The sequence below is a fragment of the Accipiter gentilis genome, chromosome 28, assembly GCF_929443795.1.
Source record: "Accipiter gentilis chromosome 28, bAccGen1.1, whole genome shotgun sequence".
Classification (NCBI taxonomy): Eukaryota; Metazoa; Chordata; class Aves; order Accipitriformes; family Accipitridae; genus Astur; species Astur gentilis.
This window is the reverse complement of record NC_064907.1, coordinates 5,377,598-5,394,402: the sequence shown is the minus strand read 5'-3', so window position 1 is coordinate 5,394,402 and position 16,805 is coordinate 5,377,598. Positions and strand designations below refer to the sequence as shown.

Sequence of the window (16,805 nt, the reverse complement as noted above, 5' to 3'; positions counted from 1 at the left end):
CTATTGCTTTGTGGTGTTCTTGCTTTCAAAGCCTTAGTGCCCATAGTGAAATAAAAGAGTAGTTGTTGTTTCTCAGAGCTTAAGGAACAGTTTTGTCTCCTTTTTCCCCCTGGGTTATTATAGAGACCAGGTGACTCTGTACTGTTGTCATAAGGTATTTTGACTTTCATTCTTACTAGCTTGCCTGTAGTGACTTGCACTAAAATAGAAGAGAAAGCACAAAGAGTAGGGTTTGTCAATGAGACCGTCATCAGCAACACGGCAGTTCTTCTCCCCATGGTGGCCAGCGGTGCCAGGGCTGGGAGGCCTGAGTGGCCCTACAAGCTGGTGGTGGTTCAGGGTTTTTCTGGGTGGGGTGTTTGGTGGTGGTGGTTGTTGGGGGTGTTTTTGTTGTTGTAGCTAAGATCTACCAAAACCGGTTAAGTCCATCTCGGTTTTTACATTCTACATCATCCTTTATTTTGAAACTTGGAGGAAAACGGAATATGGCTCTTAATAGTATTTTCCTTTTGGTTGATTACTTGCATTATGTCATTAACTAGGTAAGACAAATGAAAACTGTAATGAGTAAAGCTAATATTGGTGACCCTTACTGAAGTACTTTACATAAGAAATTTTCCTCCTAAAGTTCTGAAAATTACTCTTTTGAGATAGAAAAAATCTCTTCATCTCCCACAGCTGCATCACATTCACCATCTCTATTACCAGGCAAATCCCATGCAACTGTTGCTCTGTAGTATCACAGCTGTATTGAAGATTGAGATCACAACTATTCTGTTCAGGTAGGCAAAGCCAAAAAGATCAGCACCAAGAAGATTGGTCAGTTATGTCCTTACATGAGAAGAGTCTGATGGCAGTGAATGGAAAGACCGTTTAAGACAAGTAAAATTCCTACAAAAAGCCATCACTGAATTTGATGGAGACTGAGATTGCTTAACTGGCCTCGCTTAGGTTGTCATTCCCTTAAATGGATTAAGAAACATATACATTCTTGCTTGTGGGCACGCAAGTCAAACTCTACAGAGCCATTGAGCACTTAAATAATGAGACGGTTAAGCTACAAATTGCATCTCTAACGGCTTAAGTATATTGAGAAGTCCAATGTTAACTTACTTTGTTCCCTGCAATAAACACGAGTGTATTTCAGAAAGCTATGGGACAATGTGCGTACTGCAGTTAACTTAGAACTAAACTTCCCCTCTTCAAGACTGTTCCCAACGTCCTGCTTCCAAAAGGATTCTACATACGCTTGTGCTGTTGGTGCTCATACAAATCACACACCTACCTCCTCACCTTTCTCTCTCTGTGTATTGAAGTTGCAGTCGTAGTACCAAAATACAAGCAATCAGTCATTCACTAAGAATTCACGATTTAGGCTGGATTGAAACCAAGTTCAACAGCAACGCGCACCACACCAATGACTGCTGTGGGATAAGCCTGCTCTTGGACCTTGCCAGGTCAGAGTCACAGCCAAGGAGTGAGTGACCTGAACGAACAAGCCACATCAGTGACCGTAACTTGCATTTTTCCCACTACCTCACAGATTGGTCATCCGCACAGCACAGTGCATTGGAAAATGCATTGCATTTTAGGAACAGCTTTAATTCAAAAGGAACTGCGGTACATTTATCTCCAGGCTTATCAAAGAGACTCATGATCTTGACTGCTTTGGTGAAAACAAGCATTCCTGGAATGGAAACCTGGAAGTTTTGCATAGAAGACAAAAGTACAAAGAGAATAGGAAACAAATGCTGTCTTATTACTTGAAATCCTATTCTCTCTTCATATTTTCAGATTGGCCTAGACTAATAGGTTACAAGGATTGCCTAACAACTCACAAGAAACTATGGACCGGTTTCTGCCTGTAGCTTGTTTTTTTCCCCACCAGAAATCAACACCTAGGCTATTTCTGATTAGTTACATGGGAACCGATGAAATTCCAGGAAATAAATGTATTGCACTGACAACCCTGAGAGTTATCTGCGCCTTTATTTACACACTAGGCATGTTCTTGTAATACGATCCATTACAGATCTTATTATTGCAGCACATTTTGATGGGTTTCTCTCTTCTAGCATCAAAGGACTGCCAGCAGGTCCTTGGGGGAAGGCCTCCTCCCCTGTGCTCTCCTCCAATACTAATCGTCTCTTTCTGCCCCGACGTCCTGTTCCTACTGTAGTCCTGGGTGTGCTTGATTCCTCGTTTGGCTGGGCAGCTCTTTGCTCAGGAGCATCCGTTTTTTCTAGTTTAGCATGTGGGACTCCTCTTATTCTTCTCTCAGGAGTATCAAGGATTCCCACTTTCCCACCTGCACACATGTCTTCCTGAGCAGAGAGAGATTCTGTGTCTGCCAGGAGATTTTGTGCCTGCTTCCTGGCCCTTCTTCCCGGAGTGACGGGAAGTTTGAATTCTGTTTGAGGAAGCGATGATTTAGACAGATCAAGGTCAGAATTTTCTGAATCTTCTGATGAACTCATCTTTCTTCTTCTGCCTCTTTTAGCTGGCACCGGTAAAAGGTGTTGCGCACTAGGCTGCACCTCTTGATCCTTGACAATATTTTGCATAAATTGTAAATTAACGCTTTTCAGTTTTCTTGTACTTCTGCTGGGACTGACTGACGTTTTTATCTTATGACCAGTGTCAATCTGGCCAGTGTCTTGACCTCCCGCTGAACTTTTCCCTCCTCTAGTCCTTTGGGAAGTAGCAGAAGCGATAATGCTACCTTCAGCAACAGAAGTTTCCTCATTAGCCTCTCCCAAGAGTTCAGCTGCAGCTTCCTTTGCTCTCCTTAATCTTCTTCTTGGAGTAGCGGCTACGGACTGTGTAGGGAGGGACAATGTTCGTCCATCAGAAAGACTGCTTTCTACTTTTTCTGCAGTACTTGGTTTAGGCTTCCTGCCTTTCCTAGGAGTAACAGGTATCACAAGCATTTGCTCCTCTTGAGCATTTTCTTCTGTTTGAAGACTAGAAGTCTCAGGCGCTTCTTTTGTTTGCCTGGTATTTCTCCTAGGAGACAGTGCAAACAGACCTGGTTTGCCTGTCTTCAGTAGCTGCTGAGTGCCTGCCGATGGAGCACTTAGACTTCTACTCAGCTGTCCCCTTGTACGTGTTCTAGGAGCGATGCCGTGCTCTACTTGACGTACGCTGGTTCCGTCTTCCACTCCTTCTGGCACAGTTCTTAAGGGAGCTTTTGCCTTCTGGAATCCAGTTACCTTTTTACCTGTGGTTTCATGAATAGATTGTTCTACAACTTCAGATGTAAATTCTTTACTTCTTGTGTCTTTGATTGCATCCAGTAAGTTCTCAGCAATAGCTGCCTTAATGGGTTCAGGCACATACGGGAGCGACTCTGCCATATTTTGAGATGCCTGATAACTAGTTACAGTGGACACCGAGTTGGTAACATGTTCTTGGGTTTCAGTATTTCCTAAACTGTTGACAGGTTTTTCCTCTGTTGTTGTGCCAGCTGCTTTAGAAGCATCTACTAATGTACGGTCTCCCATCTCTGCTTCACCTTCTTCTCCTTCCAAGACTAAAGTAGAATTACTCTGGGATAGAAAAAGCTCTCCATCTCCCTCAGCTGCATCACATTCGCCATCTCTGTTATCAGGCAAATGACATGCAAGCTGTTGCTCTGTAGTATCATGGCTGTACTGAAGATTGCCTGAGGGATGTAGTTCACTATATGGTGATGTTTCAGGTGCTGCTTCTGAGGTTTGTGCCTTAACCGCACCATCTTCAATAACCTAAAGTTAAAAAATGTCTCTTAATGCATTATCAGTTACCAAACAGACTAACTTCAGGCTGAGCTAGATGAAGCTGAGGACAGTGAAATGCTGCTTTTCCTTTCAGATCGCCACCAAACGTAAAGTTAGAAACATACAAGGTACTCTCTACTACAGATAAAAGTTTATGCGTTTAAGGGACAGAGAACAGAGTATTCCGTGTATACAATCACATGCTCCATTTCTGATACTTCTGTTCCTGACTAACGATTTGCCACCCCCCGTGAACAAAGTGAGCAGTTTTACAATACAAGCTGTATACCCAGCTGGCAGCAATCATCACATTGCAGTACTTTCCGGACTGACTACAAATCCACACAGAGTGACCGACTCTGCATCTAACGAACGGGGCAAAGTACAACGATGTCCCCCAAGCTTAAAGTTTCGGTCATCATAGTTGTCACCGCAACACTTGTAGTCAAACTGGCCAGGTATCACATCGCACAACTCAACACCGCACTTTAAGGAATCACTTGGATTGCAGGAGACAACACATAGATTCTAAGTACCTCCCTCTCAGCCTTTGTAGCTCCCCATACTGAGCAATTATTCTCTCCTGCTAGAGCCACATGAGACACTCAAGCTTTTATGTTGAGAACAAAAGTAGTCTCTGTTATGTATTTCAAGTGACTCAGATGGCCAAGATAATTTAATCAACGCGTGAAGACCTTTGCCCAACCCTCTAAGTTACAGTGCTAGCCGAAGAGGGCAGAAGGAAGAAGCCACTCAGCGGGAGCCTCCATAGAATCTGCTTATTTTCTTGCCTCCTGCCTTGTCAAAAGTTGCTAACGCATCATCTTTTATCGTATTCTTAAACAGTTGTTCAACCCTAAACAAGACCCGAACGACATGCAGGAGACCTCGCATAGGACCATGCTGGTTTCAGCAGCCCAAGGATATGCAAATTTTCAAAGTCCTCAAACACTATTGTAATTAGCCTGGCAGAGAAGGGGAAGATGCGGGCAGATTTCTCCTCCCTAGGCTGGCTCCCCAAGGAGAAAAGGTAAACAGTGTAATCATTAACAGTCTCCAGGCGATGGCACCCCAAGTACGGAGATGCCCCCCATAGGCGGGCTCGCCGAGGAAAAAAGCTAAAAGCTGTAATTACTAAGTTTCCGATGGATGGCTCCCGAAGTATGAAGGTGACGGCAATACCGAGTACAAATACCAGACTAGTTTCACGACCACCAGCAATTCTACCCTGTCATAAGCCGGCGTTACGAAGTACAACAGGGTAACTCCAGCCCGGTTCCCACCGGCCATTAACAGCACGGCAGGGAGCACAGACCGCAAGCGAGGTATTAGCGCAAATTTGAGAACAAGTGCATGTAGTTGCGCAACACGCATCTAGCAACGTGCCACGCTTCAAAGCTAAATTCGAGAAACACTAGTCATAGAATCGTAGAATCGTAGAATCATTTAGGTTGGAAAAGACCTTCAAGATCATCGAGTCCAACCATTAACCATGCCCACTAAACCATGTCCTGAAGTACCCTGTCCACTCGCTTTTTGAATATCTCCAGGGATGGTGACTCAACCACTTCCCTGGGCAGCACATTTCAATGTTTGACAACCCTCTCAGTCTGCATAAACTTTCCTTTTATGCTTATAAATCTACGACCAAGACAGTAGGAAGTAGTTTGTCCTAAATTCAGTGAAGGTAGACAAGCCAAAAAGACACCTTTACGTATAGCTCAGTAAGAACCAGTCATAACGAAAACAGGAAAACCTTCACTCTACTGCTACAGGAATGGCTGCAGCAGCTTTGTGACCGTCTCACATGCCGGCTCCCTTCTTCCCATCACAAATTTTCCATTTACTCCCATAAGTGCGTGATTTATGTATTCCCAAGTCTATAATCATCTTCTCTAGAGCATTGTCCTAAACCCCAAAGCCGAGACGAGCTACGCAAGCGACTGCCTATTCAACTTCATCTGAAATCTGGGACACTGAAAAGCATCTTCTGTTGCTTGAGACCAATCTAGTTGTGCTATGCCTACCTTTCAGTTTGTATTTCACTCTAACTATTACTAATTCCTGTGAGAACAACCCTACAGGAAATCGACAGCATACTCTATATGCTACTTAGAGGACATCCACAATGAATCCAAATCACTCCTCGGCCCCAGCAGAAGTGAGAACAATGGGGACAACCTGCGACAACTGAGGAATCTCTGGCTCTGATTTTCAGCCCTTGTGAACAACCTTTTAAAATTCATATTTTACAAAGTTGAGATGTTAAAACCCCCACATTTTCACACACACACAAAAAGAGTTTTAGGTAGCTGGAAATATCTTGACACTGAAATTAACTCATTACTGGGAATTCTCTTTATGTTAATAAGGAACAAATAGCAAAGGACCTAAGCACCCAAATCATTCTGAAAATGAGTTTGGTTCCCACGTCATTTTGTCATTTGCTAAACGGCCTCCGGTATTGAAAAGCTGCGCTCCCCAACTTTTCTTATTGTCTTCAACATTAAAACTATTTCTTTTTTTAAGTCAAATAAGAAACATTTACAGTCTAGCAAACCAAATGAAGGCATGGTGATTTTAAAGAATATTTAGGCGGGTTTTAGCACTCCTACAGCTCTCAAAGGCCCAAGTCTTGGCAGGTTCTATTCTGTGTTCTAGGCACAGCAAATGCATAGGAGAAAAACCTATCTGCCCTTACCCAACGAGGTTTGGACTTGTGTTACCCAGCTAAAGAAACTGAGACGGTTTTGCGTGCCTTCTAATTGTCAGTTAGACAGGACTGTCCTCAATTTGCAAGGTGTTTTCTCTTTTGTAGAAAATGGGAAAATAGTTTACTTACATTAATTTCCTCAGTTTTAGGAAGATTGTTACAAACAGTTACCTCTTCCTGTGGAAAAGGAACGTTTCCTTCATCTTCAGCTGCTTCTGGGTTATGTTCTTCAGGTAAATCCACACACTTCCCCTCAAGGCAATTTTCTGAATGAGTACTGACCACATCCTCGCTGTCAAGGGTACGTATCACAGCTGGAAGAGATTTATATGATTTTAACTTAACTGCTCTACAAATGAGATGCGTTTAAGCAACAGGAAGTAACAGAGGGAGCAGGAGCCAAGAATACAGTTCTCCATCCTGCCACATACATCGGGCTTTCCCCAAACGCTAGAAACCAGAACCATCTACCTGGTAGCTAGTTATTCTTCACAGCCGGAATAGTGAGGGATGCATCATCTTTCAAAATAGTAACTCAAGCAGCAGATCCCATAGCACACAAATTAGTAGTGGTGTACAACACCGAAATAAACACTGATCTCTCCTAATATTTTACATTCTACCAGTGTTCTCAGTACCTTTATCCAGAACAGGAACATTGGCTATGCATTTTCTACAAGGACTTTCTCTGAGGAGGGTATTCTTCCCTCTACGGTTTAATGAAAGGTAGCAGTAACATGCTAGTACTACTTCAGTCTGAGACGCCTGTAGCGCTATGGCAAACTGCACGTTTTACTTGAGGCGTTCAGCTACCTTAACTCACATAACATCTCCCACATACTGTTACGTACATTCACCCTCTGCCTGCAGGGATTCAGAAAGCTGTGGGTTTGTTGCAACTGGTATGGCTTTTTCTGCTGATGAAGAGGACATTTTGGACTCCTGCTGGTTTGCTTCACTGCATGAACAGAAAGAGAGAAATCCATCATAAAGCTTCAAAACAAACCTTGAAGAGCTTTACAAATTACTTTCTCACTGTAAAGTCTTCAAGTTTCCAAACAGAAAAAAATTAAGAAAAATTAGAAATTCCTTTACCAACACATCGACATTCAATTCCCGACTCATCTTGTGCAACGAATCAAGTACTTAACATTCTTCCCAGCTATCTCACACTGGATAATAACATAACAACAGAGTTGTATTAAAGAATAATATATTATTTGTCTTCTGTAGAAAGAGTGCAGCTGCCATACTCGAGGTCTAGAAGCAACTGAACAAAAGTGTGTGCCACTGTAAGTTACCACGTGAAATTAAGGGTTATTTCATCGCTAACGTCTCTCACTAAGCAGTTGCAGCTTTTCAAGTACCTGGTGAGAAAACTGCTTCCCTTTCCGGAAACAAATAGATGCTAATTGACCACACACAGAAAATAGAAATTAAGTGTATAAAATACTGCCAGAAAGTATTCAAGCCGCACAATAAACCCACTAAAGTTACAGGAATCTCAGGTGTAATTTTCACTGACATAACATTCCGACAAAAGCAGGGCTTCTCTTCACAGTATCTGCTTAGTAGCCCCCTCAAACTGTAGAAAGGTGCATACAGCCTGCTGAATGAAGTCCTCAGCCCACTACTTTGGGGTCTGCAATGATTTGAGAAAAAAGGCTCAAAGTGACAGCTCGTCAATTTCACTTCTATTCACACCACATTAGTTCTGTCCACAGACAGAAAGGGACAGGAAACCTGTTGTATTTAAGAACACAGGACAGAACCAATACCAGCTCAAAAATCATAGTTTTCAAACACAGGAAAGCCAGCAGTCACACGTTGTGTGAACCTAAAGGTGTCTCGATTTCATAAACTTACCCTTCACTTGCAGTCCCAGAAGTAGCAGCCTCAGCAGCTTGAAACAACCATTTACCATCCTCAGGAAGGGTAAGACGTTCAGCATTTGATTCTTCCACAAATCCTACAAAAACAGACAGATGGGTGACTTCCCTGTTGCACGTAACATCATTTCTTTTAAAATGCTCATATGATTTTCAAGAGAGCCGGCAACGCATTTCACCTAGGATGGTGACATAACAAAATAACGCTACCAAGACTTCAAATGCACAGAAGGTCTGAATTCTTCTTTCCAGTAAAAGAAGAAGTCTGACGCGTAATTTCCGTCAAGAAAACAGCATGGCCATTGACATTCTGTTTACAAACTCAACTTGATATGTTACTGACCTAATACATAAAAACCTCAGGAAACATCCCTCCTTCTTAAAATCGGGTCATAAGTTTTTCTTATTTCTCTTTGGATATTTAACTCATCCCAGCAATGCTTCTTTCCTCTCTTGATTTCGTTTGCCCTCTTCTACAAGAATGCATCTAAGGTCGTCTCCCGTTCTTTTCTCTAGCGATTGACTGGTGCTGTTGAAACCCAACTGCTTGCTAGCCTGTTTTTCTCTCAACAGGCCAAATTTTAGAAACACCCTCCTCCTTTTCTTCTTTGTTTCTGCCGTCTGCTTCCTCCAGATCCAACAATTACCTTTGCAGACAGTACGCAGGACTGGGATAATTTTGCTAGCTCAGGCCAAACAAGAGCTATACTGACTGCCCTCTAACGCTTCCAGAGTACTGAAATTGTACAGAACTCTTTGTACCATAGTCCGGCAATGACAAACTTTCTTCATAAGGTTATTCTTTAATGATTAGGACCTCATCATTGTTTTTAAGGAAAAGCACCCTTGATTTCTTGTCCAAACACAGGGCAGCTAAAATCAGACAGGCAAATGTTTTGACCTGTCTTACTAGAAACACTCAGACCTGGAGAACCCCAGGTCTGAATTCCCATGTACACGGAGCCCCTGTCTGGGCACTCCTCTTATTGAAAAAGAAGAGGAGCTGAGGAACTTCAGGAGCAGCAGTCACTCTCCAGGATCCTCCGGAATCATCTCGGGCTTAGGACTGAATCAGGCTGCATATGATGCACTGATACCGGAGTACACGCTCCCCACTACAAACTGTTTCGAGACCTCGGACGCAGAACTCCGACACTTGCATACCTCTCCCAGGAATAGCAAACTTCTGTTATAAGGAGCTGAGCGGACTGAGCTCTGTTTGTCCAATCCTGACTGTAGCTGTGTTTACACATCTTCTCCCTGTTCCTGCACTACTGTCATTCCCAGCTCTTCATCACTGCTCACCACCTAGTGAGTGACATCTCTTCTAACCTGCCAGCAGACCTGCTCATATGAACACATCCTCAGCAGCTGCACTGGCTTGAATGAGTTGAATGGAGCTCAATTACCAAAGACCAGCTGAAATAGGTTTGGAAAAGGCTGCATAAGCTGTTGAGCCAGCAAAAGGAGCAAGCATAGCTGTAATGAGAAGCAGATACACAAGCAGACTCACTTCCCAAAGAAAACTATTTAACTGAGCACTAACGAGGGGGGTAAAAAAACAAAAGAACAACAAAAAATTACCTATCTAGTCAAAGCACGCCATACGCTAAACGTGCTGTAAAAAAACCTGCAGCCTACAGAAGTACCCCTAAAACAGAACCAGAAGCCTAAGTTTTCAACTTGTACCCCTCTCAAAACTCCCACAAGTCACTGCTGCCTCTCTGCTGCAATTACACACAAGAAGTGCCCGCCAAAAGCAGTATACATTCAGAATGTCCACGAGACCTAAAAAAGGACTCAAAACACAGTGGCAAGTTTAAAAGCCTAGGACAAGGAAGTGCCTGGGACATTTGTGAATGCTCATCATGGACTGTTGCACCCATCCGTAATTTAGCCTTTTGAAGTCATCCGAGAAATGCAGAAGCTTAGGTTATCATACCAGGAAACATACCAGCTGCTTTTCTTAGTTCTGATGAATCTGGTTGTTCCATCGGGAAGGGTTTCTCTTCAACTATTTCACTGTCTTCCTCCTTCTCCAGTTCTTCAAAATCGGCAGTTTCTTCAGTGGAAGAATTAGCTGGATTAACAGCTATAAAGATGACTTCATCTTCAAAATCGCCAGGTGATTTTGCATCATGATACTCCAAAGCAGCTTGGTCTGACCTGGCAGAGAAGTTACTGTTTTCTTTGCTGACATCCATTTTCTCCAAACCATCTCCAGACTCTTCTACTTCAGCACCATCTTCCTCGGGATTGCTCAGAGGAAACAGAGTTGGTTCATCTCTACTTTCCTCCACCACTCCGTGATGATGCTCAGATGAAACTCCAGATGGTGCTTTATTATCTTCCGTCACCTTTATTTTTTAAAAAGAAAGTTCACAATCAAGATCACACATATACTTTTTGTCAAAGCCAGACAAAAAAAAGAACAAATATATACCAATATTTGTCAGTTTTACAAGTGTCACCTCAAGCAAGGTGCTACAAAATTAGTTCTCCTTCTAGCGCTATCTTGGCTTTTAAAGCGGAGTGTAAAAACCAATCACACTGTTGACTGCTTATTGAGTTTCCACAGCCTTGGAGAATTAAGATGAAGTGGGCCTTGTAAGTGCGTGCTTACCCTGTCATCTCAAGGCTGTTCATTGGGTTCACTACTGTGTTTTCAAGAAGAGGGAGCTTTGCATACCTAAAATCGTAACTCCAAGATTTCTCTTTTTTTATGCTTGCCTTTTCAGCTTGTATGCACTACTAACATATTTTAGCGTTCACTATGCCTGTGGCGTGGAACAAGGAAATTAATCCGGCCACGCTGCACTATTACTAAGAACTTCCTACAGGAGAGAGAGCCTCTTCTTACAGTTGAGTAGCTCTTTCTAACAGGCAATAACAGGTACGATAAAAACAGGTTAAGACAATTTGTTAGCACAGGTGCGGAAAGCTCCTACAGGTAGATACTAGCACATGCCCCCATCCGTTTGGTACGTTACTCTGGCAACTCCATGACGAGCTGAATCAGGGAAGCCACCCGACAGAACAAAAGGAGGAGCAGAAGGGGGCAACTTCCAGGTGGACAGACTTCATTTGACAACTATACGAATGCTATCGCTGGTGCAAGGCAAGAAGCAAAACCGAGAACTTTAGGGCTAGAGAAGAGACAGCCATACAGCTCTCTTCATCGGCAGTCTATTTTTACCATAACTTAAGGAAACCCAGTCCTTGCAAAAAGAGAGACTGAAAGTAAATGCAGCTCATGACTTTTGTTGCTTTCAGAGGTGTTTCGTTCACAAAGCTTAACGAACCCAAACAACTGACTCAATCTGTATTCCTTACCTTCCTGCCATACCACCGTTTCGAAAGGTATAGCGGGAAGCTGCACACATGCAATCTGGAACAACCACAGCGCCTAGCGATGCTGCAGTAAAAACCACCAAGGTCCCTGGTATTTGTTATGAATATGTTCCTGCAGGCAGGTGATGTTACAGAAGGTCTAACATAACCTTTTTTGACCAAATTCAAGTCTGCCGTTCTGATTTGCTATTCCAGTTCTCAATATAAGGAGTTTTGGAAAACTTGAAAAAACCTAAATCAAATCACAGTCTGTAAAGCCTTTAACTATAAAGATCACTAACTACAGGCCAGCTTACCCCAACAGTCCATTTTGCATTCAAGTTCTCTTCCCTGAAAGATATTCTGTGCTCCTTTGCTTGTAGAGGAGGAGTAACTGATTGTCCTGGAGATGCAGAAGGAGTTGCTAGGGGTGTAGTGTGAAGGCTGGATCTGAGCATAGACTGAGGAGTAAACGCAGGAAAACCAGAAGCAGCTGTGGCCAAAACTTTAGCTCCCTATGAAAAAAAATAATAATTTAAGACCTGCTAAATCTTCAAAAGAGAAGACTTCACTTGTCAAAAGTATTAGTTAAAATTAAACTGACTTTGTACCAGCAGAGAGGACAAAGATTAGCCTCTGCACTGCTCTTTTTCCAAAGGGACAAAAAACTTAATGGTATAAAAACCATGCGTTTTATGTTTCTTATGACTCTTTTGGCTTCTTTCTTCTTTTTTTTTTTCTTTTTTTATTAATGCAACATAAAATGTTAGTGTTCAAATTAATTTTCTGAAGAAACAAGGATGTGGCATCTTCTTGTCTGCAATGCTATCTCCCATCCCAGTAACTTTTGCCATATCTACACTGCTCTTCTAAAAGGCATACAGCTTCAAATGCTACCCCAGATACAGCAACTGAAAACACTGCCATGAGAAATGGCAATCGGCAAAGCAACAGCGATACCTTCTTTCTTCTCTGATTAATCAATCCACGCGCTGGACTGAATGAAGTGACACTGCTGTAAACATACCTACACATCTTCATCTAGAAGCGTTCAGGTCTCCTTACGTCAGCTCAGAAAAGATTTTACAGTATTGAATGGGTTTAAAAGGAAGAGAATGAAACCAGCTTAACGATATGGACAATAGTTAGTAAGAAGAAAAAGGTTATAATTCAGAGAGATCACTACTATTCTGTTCAGGTAGGCAAAGGCAAAAAGAGCAGCACCAAGAAGATTGATTGGTCAGTTGTTATTTCCTTACATGAGGAGAGTTTGATGGCGGTGAATGGAAAGAGAGTTTAACACAAGCATCAATACGTAGAATCCCTGCAAAAAGCCATCACTGAATTTGACAGAGACTGACATCGCTTAACTGGCATCACTTACGTTGTCATTCCCTTAAGTGGATTAAGAAACGGAAGCATATACATTCTTGCTTGTAGGCATGCAAGTCAAACTCCACAGAGCTATTGAGCACTTAAACAATGAGATGGTTAAGCTACAAATTGCATCTCTAAGGATCTATGTGTACTGAGAAGTCCAATTTATAACCTACACTCGTTTTTATTGCATGGAGCAAAGTATTTCACGAAGCTATGGGACAATGTGCGTACGGCAGTTAACTTAGAACTAAACTTTCCCTCTTCAAGACTGTTCCCAACTTTGTCCTGCTTCCAAAAGGATTCTACGTCCAATAACCACACGCATGCTGAAAATATTCCACAGTCTGAATCCAACAGGGTCTGTGTTAAATACTGTGGTGGTTTCATGTGAAACAAAGTTTACAGGCTTTTGCTTCGGTTGGTTGATCCTGTTTTTTAAAACACAAACCTTAACCACAAGAGGTGTCTCCAGTAAATTCAGCTCTGATGCTCCTGAAAAATTCTTTTGTGAGATGGAACCAAGCATATTTGGTTTCAGCGGGCTGGGTGCCATGAATGAAGTAGAAGCGCTGCATGGTGACTGCCAGCTATCACCCTGTGCTGCAGAACTTGAAGGAACAGGACGAACCACCAAATCCAGCGATCTGTGAAGAGACACAATTGAAACTGTGAACATAAATAAATACCTGAAATAAAATCATGCTGCGCTCAAGACATCTGAGGTGATACTTAACAAAGACATTCAAGGAACAAGAAATACAGGTGAACCCTCACTGCTGGGCTGATGTATCAGGCCCATGAACAAGTTACAGGCCTTCTCTTGTTTTTTCATTATTTCGTGACATGTCACACTGAATTTCCTAAATCCCTGCCATCTGAGGCAAGAGTAATGCAATTTTACGTGGCACAAGTGATGTGTAATTCTCATGTCAGAAGAAAATTCCTCTGCATTTCACTGCTGGGGCCACTTCAAATTCTCCACTTAGTTGTGTCCCCAAGCTGACCTTTTCTTTAACAGGTACAAAGCTAAATTTTGTTAACGGGTGTCCCAACAAATGCATCGGGCAGCTCCGCATCAGGGAGAGGACGTGCTATGACTGGTGGTTCTGTAGCTCTAGGCCTAGAATTAGACGGAAAATGTAACTGACTTTCACTCCCCTCAAGTCCAAACGTACCAGAATTCAAGTTTCACCTTGAATATACCACCGCTAGGAAAATCATCTGACAACTGCTAGCTTCTTTTTTGCTCTTTATAATTCTGCCTGGTTTTGAGTAAAAAAAAACAAAACAAAAGGCAGAAACGAAGCAGAAACTGGGCCCAAAGTGGTAAAAGATTACTATTTGATCACACAATCAAGTCTACCAAAACCTGTACACCAACAGCTTGTTGGCAACCATGGTTTTCGTTTCAGCTACCTTAAATTCTGTAAACACATTTACTGTAATGTAAATAGATGTATTTGCACAAATGAGATTATCATAGCAGAAGAACTCTCGCTCCAAGTATTACTTACGATGAATTGATTCTCAAATGTTATATCTTGTAGGTGCAAAAAAGCCAAAGGAAGCTTTATTCAGGTGCCCCTTCCCTCCAAAACACTAACATAATTCAAGTGGATTTCTCTCTCTCTCTCTCTCTCTCTCCAGACACGCAGCTCAAGACTAAACTTTCTTAAAAGGCTGCTTACCTATCACGGCGTGAGCAACTGGTTTTCTGCTCATTTCCTACCCCTACTTCTCCACTTTTGGACAATATATTACTGATGAATGTTGCACTTGTATGCACATTTCCTGCATTTGCTTGTTTTGTTACTGTTGATAACGGCTTTGGTCTTGCGACTGTAAAGCAAGAGGGGAAAAAATATCAGCCTTGTGTGATCAAAGTCGTAGTCAGTTGTCCATTGTATTTCCCTCCCCTAAAAATTACCTTCTCTTGAGACCGATGAAGGCAAGTGGTAAGGCTTGGCTCTCTCTCTGGCCAGCTTCCTTTGAACTCTAGGAAGGATCTTGCCACACTGGTCCAATCTAGAACTTCTGGCAACTGCTCTCTCTCTCAAGCGAGGCTCACCATCATTCTGATGAACAAAAAGCATAAAGCAGGAAGGTAACTGATTACAAGAAGTTCATTGCACACAACTAAAGTATTAGCTCAAATTAAACTGACTTTGTACCAGCAGAGAGGACAAAGATTAGCCTCTGCACTGCTCTTTTTCCAAAGGGACAAAAAACTTAATGGTATAAAACCCATGCGTTTTATGTTTCTTATGACTCTTTTGGCTTCTTTCTTCTTCTCTTTTTTTTAATTAATGCAACATAAAATGTTAGTGTTCAAATTAATTTTCTGAAGAAACAAGGATATGGCATCTTCTTGTCTGCAATGCTATCTCCCATCCCAGTAACTTTTGCCATATCTACACTGCTCTTCTACAAGGCATACAGCTTCAAATGCTACCCCAGATACAGCAACTGAAAACACTGCCATGAGAAATGGCAATCGGCAAAGCAACAGCGATACCTTCTTTCTTCTCTGATTAATCAATCCACGCACTGGACTGAATGAAGTGACACTGCTGTAAACATACCTACACATCTTCATCTAGAAGCGTTCAGGTCTCCTTACGTCAGCTCAGAAAAGATTTTACAGTATTGAATGGGTTTAAAAGGAAGAGAATGAAACCAGCTTAACGATATGGACAATAGTTAGTAAGAAGAAAAAGGTTATAATTCAGAGAGATCACTACTATTCTGTTCAGGTAGGCAAAGGCAAAAAGAGCAGCACCAAGAAGATTGATTGGTCAGTTGTTATTTCCTTACATGAGGAGAGTTTGATGGCGGTGAATGGAAAGAGAGTTTAACACAAGCATCAATACGTAGAATCCCTGCAAAAAGCCATCACTGAATTTGACAGAGACTGACATCGCTTAACTGGCATCACTTACGTTGTCATTCCCTTAAGTGGATTAAGAAACGGAAGCATATACATTCTTGCTTGTAGGCATGCAAGTCAAACTCCACAGAGCTATTGAGCACTTAAACAATGAGATGGTTAAGCTACAAATTGCATCTCTAAGGATCTATGTGTACTGAGAAGTCCAATTTATAACCTACACTCGTTTTTATTGCATGGAGCAAAGTATTTCACGAAGCTATGGGACAATGTGCGTACGGCAGTTAACTTAGAACTAAACTTTCCCTCTTCAAGACTGTTCCCAACTTTGTCCTGCTTCCAAAAGGATTCTACGTCCAATAACCACACGCATGCTGAAAATATTCCACAGTCTGAATCCAACAGGGTCTGTGTTAAATACTGTGGTGGTTTCATGTGAAACAAAGTTTACAGGCTTTTGGTTCGGTTGGTTGATCCTGTTTTTTAAAACACAAACCTTAACCACAAGAGGTGTCTCCAGTAAATTCAGCTCTGATGCTCCTGAAAAATTCTTTTGTGAGATGGAACCAAGCATATTTGGTTTCAGCGGGCTGGGTGCCATGAATGAAGTAGAAGCGCTGCATGGTGACTGCCAGCTATCACCCTGTGCTGCAGAACTTGAAGGAACAGGACGAACCACCAAATCCAGCGATCTGTGAAGAGACACAATTGAAACTGTGAACATAAATAAATACCTGAAATAAAATCATGCTGCGCTCAAGACATCTGAGGTGATACTTAACAAAGACATTCAAGGAACAAGAAATACAGGTGAACCCTCACTGCTGGGCTGATGTATCAGGCCCATG

General features: G+C 42.2%; 1 pseudogene; it reads right to left on the bottom strand.

Annotated features, from left to right (window-relative positions):
- Positions 1-1,988: 1,988 nt before the first annotated feature.
- Positions 1,989-16,805, bottom strand: part of LOC126051813 (protein ELYS-like) — a 45,106-nt pseudogene continuing 30,289 nt past the window's right edge.